Genomic DNA, 6,273 nt, shown 5'->3' with positions numbered 1-6,273 from the left:
AAAGTACTGTTTCACCACAAAATCAGAGCAACAGAACCAGCTGGCAATGAAATAAAATCTCTGAAACTGTGGGCTTATAAATTGAGTCTCTTGGGTACTTTGTTACACATATTAGAAGCTGACTATTACATTTACTGTTTTCGAATAATATTGTCTTTATGGACAGGCATTGTTTCCCCATTTGATTTGATTTTATGCTACTTTCTATTTTGCTGCTCAAAGGATGATTTCTTCCACAATAGTATGACTTATAAAGCAATAACTTATTATTTGTAAAAACAAATGACACATTTCCAACCTGTATTAACTTTTCATTTTTTATCACAAGTGCATTGAAAAGTTATTCTTGTTTTACTGATTAAAAAACAATACATTACAGTGAAGTTCAATGATGTGCCCAAAGTCAAATTGAGTTTTTAAAACAAATATATATATTTGTCTAGGAATTTTATTGTCTTTTATATTATTTTAGAAACTGTTATATTGTAGGGCCATGAAATGTAGCCTGGTTCCCATTTGAGCTAAGGCTTGAAATCCCAGAAACCCTGAAGGGACAGTAGGTGTTTTGCTTATTCCCGGGCACCAGGTTCCTGTCACTAGCCGCAGCACCCCCATAGATTTGTGGCCATCAGTCATATAATGACAAAGCTCCAAGCCCCTTCACATGTAGAGGATGTGACCTGTGATTACATAGGCTCAAGACAGATCTCCATACTAATGAGGTAGTTAAAGGCCTGAAGGGCTTAGCCAATAAGCTTTCCTTCCCAGCCACTCCTTACAAAAGATATTTAATCTCAGGCCCACCCTGAGAAGTGGGGTATGGTTTTACTCATCCGTTTCCTGCCATAAATGCCTTAAAACCACAGACTGTCTCTTCTCATCAGGATTCGTTGTGGGGAGCCATGCAGAAGTCGTTTGCTTATAGAGTCACCTATAATCTCCCATAGAAGGCCTCTCTGTGCTCCCAGCCACAGCTGCCACCAAGCTCAAGCCAAGTCAAAGACTTTCCTTGTGAGACCAGCCCAAGCTCCCCCTTTCCCTCCCAGCCTGTGAGCCCCCACTCAATTCTCAGCTTTTCCCTGGCTCCCAGCGGTTGCCTGTGTGTTCTAGAGCCTGAGAACTATATAGCCTTGGCCTTGGCCTGGTCCAGGGACCCATGATCCAGTTCTGGTTGTTAAACACCTCAGACTGCATGTCTAGCGCCTTCCCTATGGCCCAACATCCACTTGGCGACAGCATTAGGTAAGCGCAGTTGACTTCCTGTGTCCTGCCTCCCTGAGTGGATGTGTTCTGTAAAGGAGTGATCACAGGACACACAACCCTACATTATGTAATTCCCAATATGTTATATATATAACTATCAATATGTTATCTATTATATTGATTTTATATTTCAACATCCAAAGGACTCTGTTAATTATAAAAAGTTCTATAATCATTTATTTTCTTTTAGTCTTTATGCATTGCCATATCCTGACTAGATTATTCTTGTTAGTCTTTTAACCAAAACAGGATTCAAACTTTAAGACTTGCTGTATTTTTAAATCATCACATGATATATTTATCAGAAAAGTACATATTATGTGAAAGGTGGGTTGGAAATTACTTACACATAAGCATGCATAGTAGTACCGATGTTCATACTGCACCGTAATTTATAAAACACAGAAAAATATTTTCATCTGAAAGTGAAAGATTTTAGTAATTTTAGTTCCCAGTCTGCTTCACTCATGATAAAAAAAGACAAATTACTGAAAGTGTCATTTATAGGAAGCTGACAATTTTACAAACACAAAGTTAATTTATCTTTGTGGTTCTCCAGTTAAAAATAGATAAAACGGCTGTTTTATTTTGTCATTTTTAAAAACTAAATGTATTTGTATATCAGGTGGAGTTGTACTTGCACGGTACACGTATGGATGGATTTCCAAGAACAGCTTCCAAGTCTCTGTTCCCCCTTAAAGCTTGTGGATTCTTCAGATTAAGCTTAGCTCATCAGGCTTGGCCATAAGCATCTTTACCCACTGGGCCATTTTGTTGGGCCACATACAGAATATTAAACATCTCTTCTAGCAAGGCAAAGTAAGACATAACCCCACACCTATGAAGAACATTATCACATATCTCCACAGTTTTAAGAATTCTTCCCCTAAGACAAGGTCATGATTTGAGGGGCATAGATGAAGACTAGAAGATAAAGATGTCATTATAGAAAGAATTGTAGTAACAGAAACGTGTCAAAAGAACACCCCTCCTCCAAAAAACCTTCACAACTTTATAAAAAGGACTCTCATTACATCAGCTCTATGAAAAAAGCAAATATATATATATATATATATGTATATATATATATATATATATATATATATATATATATATATATATCACCATTTAGCAATCTCTAGACATCACTGATATTTTTAGTCACCTAAAATAACCATTTCACCCAGGCTTAGTGATGTGCACCTAGAATCCTAGTACTTCAGAGATAGAAGCAGAAAAACAGGAGTTCTAGACCAGCCTCTTCTACATAATCAGCTTGAGACGAGCCTGGGCTACAAGAAACCCCATTCATAAATTTAAGAAAATATAAAATGCATAAATCCTGTAAAATATAAGAGTGTAACTTGTCCTGCATAATACTGACGTTAACAGGTTAATTTCCATTATCCACAATGTCTGGGAGCTAGTCTGGCAGTAAGAGCGGCACCACTAACCTTCACATACTATCAAGTTCTCACTAACTTTGTAACAAGCACCTGTAGAACTCAGCCAATGAGGGGGACATCGGTTGTTCTGCCTCCTCTTTAACTTCATACTTGGTTTTTCCTCCCAATTTGGTTTGAAAAACTGCTAAGCTTTCGCTCAACAAATTATGTCAAGGAACTACTATGATGAAGACACAAATGTAAACAAATGATTTCTCAACCTTCTGATTAACATTTTATCACTCAATGACTCTATAATGACACACTTTGGTCTTCAGTTTGGTACCTCTGTTCTTAATTCTGAGGGTCCTTAATACAGGTCTTATATGTAATTCAGAGACTGGCTCTGAAGTGCATTCTACCTGAAACTTAGGGCCCAAATCAGAAGAAAAAAACAAACAAACAAAAAGCTAACTTCATACAAATCAATTCAAGAGATCTTTAAAATATCCATCATGGTCCAGTGTGATGGTGCATACTCTTAATCCCACCTCTCAGAGGCAGGGGCTGAAAGATATCTGTGACTTTGATGCCAGCAATGGTCTATATAGCCAGTTGTAGTACATCAAGCACTGCATAGAGATTCCCTGTTTCAACAAACATGCAAACAACCCAAAATAAGAATATTCATCATGAGAAGTTTTAGGAAGTCTATTTGGCATGGAAACAAACTTAATCAGAACACAAAGGAAGTGGTGTCACAATATTCTAGGAAAGTGAAAGAGTCAAGAAAGACTTAAGGTAACACGGAAGTGATAGCTTAAATTTAGCAAAACAAGCTACCCTGAATCCTGAAATATTATTTAATTGGGTGGGTATAGCTGAGGCTAAACTTATTTCTATAATCCTTAGATATATTAACATTTTTTTGTGAGTGGATATAAATGTCAATTTTATTTTCTCAGATGAAGAGATACAAAGCGAGCCATACCCAAGCTATGCAAATACACTGCTTAGACTGAGTCCAGAGACTTTCTTTCTCTGTCCTAAGTGGTATCCCTAGGCCTATGTCTGGATGTTTCTATCCTCTGTACAATCTTATCTTTCGAGATGGCTGATTTAATCTGGTTTCTCCAGGCTTCTGATTGAATTGCTTCGGTAGGCCTCAGATGTTCGGCAAACTAATCTTCTGGCTTCTCATTCTCTTGTTCATTCTGTCCTTACCCATTTCTAATTTGTTCTACCCACAACCTACCTCTGTAAATCTGTCCCATTAGAGCTGCCATACACACACACACACACACACACACACACACACACACACACCTGCCCCCCTCCTCAGTGTGTGTCTCCGTGTGTCCAGCACTCTATCTTTCCTGTGCTTTTCTTGTGAGAGTTGGATATATCCTGTCTCTGACTCAGTCTATCAAATATTTCTGTGATTTTTTTTCACTCTGTCTGTCCCTCAATTAGAAGTCACATTCAAACATGGCTTCTTCGACTAACTAAATTTACCTTCATTGTTAGGGACTAAAGTTGTGTACTGAGGGCAAGTCTGTATTCTAGCCAGATCATACTGTAATCAAGGGCATGTCTGCATCATAGCCATATCTTATAGACTTAGAAAGCCCTTGGATGTGATCCCTTGCCAGAGCAGCATGCTGCTGCTTTGTTAAAATGTCTCCACAATTGGATTTGTCTGAATAAACTAACTTGAACTTGGACTATACCATTCGCAACCATCAGAATCTGGATTAATAGACTAAGCATCAGAATATGGATTTCTACCACTATGTTGTAATATACAAATTACATCTGTGTTCTGTGACAGGGCTTGGAATAACATGCACCCTCAATTTCATGTATGATTGAGGAAGAAAGAAATGGTGTGCTGATTATTTTAAGTCAACCTGAAACAAGCAAATATCATGTGAGAGAGGGGGAAACACAATTAAGAAAAAGTTCTCATAAAAATGGGCTTGCAGGCAAGCCTGTAAAGGAATTTTCTTAATTATTGATGGGGCAGGGTCCAGCCCTTTGTGGGGGTGCCATCCCTGGGCTGGTGGTCCTAGATTCTATAAGAAAGCAAGTCAGTAAGCAGCACCCCTCTATACCCTCTGTTGCATCGGCTTCTGCCTATGGGTTCCTGTCCAATTTGAGTTCCTGTCCTGGCTTCCTTCAATAATGGACTACAGTGTGGATGTGTAAGCCAAATAAACCCTTTTCTCCCCATCTTTCTTTTGGTCATGGTGTTTCATCACAGCAGTAGAAACCTTAACTAAGACAAATTGGTTACTGGATGGATGGATGGATGGATGGATGGATGGATGGATGGATGGATGGTTGGATGGATGGATGGATGGGTGAGTGGATGGATAAATGAATGAATGATGACTGGATGAAGAAACAAGAAACTAAACACTGAAGAAAGGGTGTATTGCTTCCTCTAGTAGACTAAAACATCAGTTTGTTGTCTTTGTCTACAACAAACAAGTCTTCCATGGAAGAATTCCTGGTTATTTTCAAATTACTATATTTTAATACACAGCTCAAATTAGGGAATAAGCCCTCAGCACTGTTAGGCTGTTACAAACTTTGGGAGGATTTAGCAAACATCTCCGGATAATTAAGCTCTTTATTTACTTCTTGACACCAAATGTTATCCTTCAGACCCTAAAGTGATCTTAAATGGTGTCTGTGATGGTAGTTCTGTCTTTTTCCCCAGGATCGAGTTTCCTGTTCTAATCAGACTCCCCATTAACAATCTTCCCCTGGACAGCGCAGAGCTAACACAGTGTGATGAGAGTGTCGGCCGCTGACTGGAGCAGGTCTGCAGGTCTGCACATGTGGATTCTATTTTCAAACCTATGATTGATTTATTTCCCGGCAATGGCCAGTGCTCTATTCTCCCATATGATGCTTATCAACAAAATGGTGTCTGCTTAACTCATTTATTAGGAAAGGTAACTATATTTCAGAAATTTAAAGTTACTTCCCATGAACAACCTTTGGTTATTTTTAGCACAGTATGGTTCTGTAGAATAATGTGTGAGATATTCTACAGGATCAGAGTATTTAAATTTAGGTAATTAGCATTTTAAAAATTCAAGACTCGTTTTTATTAAAGGGAGCAACTTTTTGATAATTTGTAATTTTTTATTTCAAGTACCATTACTTATTATATCTATCATTGAAAAATATCTTTTCAGGATATGTTGTTCATAAATATATCCAGAGTTTTGTGGGTTTTTTTATGGACTGCATGCTTGCCAGACAGAAATGAATGATTAAATTTTACTAATTTGACTTATTTACTCTTGAGCTTCTTCCTATAATCATCAGTTTTACATATTCACATAGAATACCTTATAAATTATATGTAGTAATATATTTCTGTATGTAATGTACATGTATGCAAACTATCAGAGAAAAGAATAATCATCTGGGACTTACTTTTGCTCATGTACAAATATCAGTTAGCTTTTGGGAGGACAAAATGGTATGGACCATGAGAAGCAGTTAAAACGTTCTGATCAGCAGCGGGCTTTCAAGTCCATCTAAAGCATACATAATCTTATGGAATGCTTTGTAAGTGATTATGCTACTGGAACTCTGGGATTAGGTA

This window comes from Mus pahari, chromosome 2 (genome assembly GCF_900095145.1).
Source record: "Mus pahari chromosome 2, PAHARI_EIJ_v1.1, whole genome shotgun sequence".
Lineage (NCBI taxonomy): Eukaryota > Metazoa > Chordata > Mammalia > Rodentia > Muridae > Mus > Mus pahari.
The sequence above is the reverse complement of the archived record's forward strand: the minus strand, read 5'-3'. Positions refer to the sequence as shown.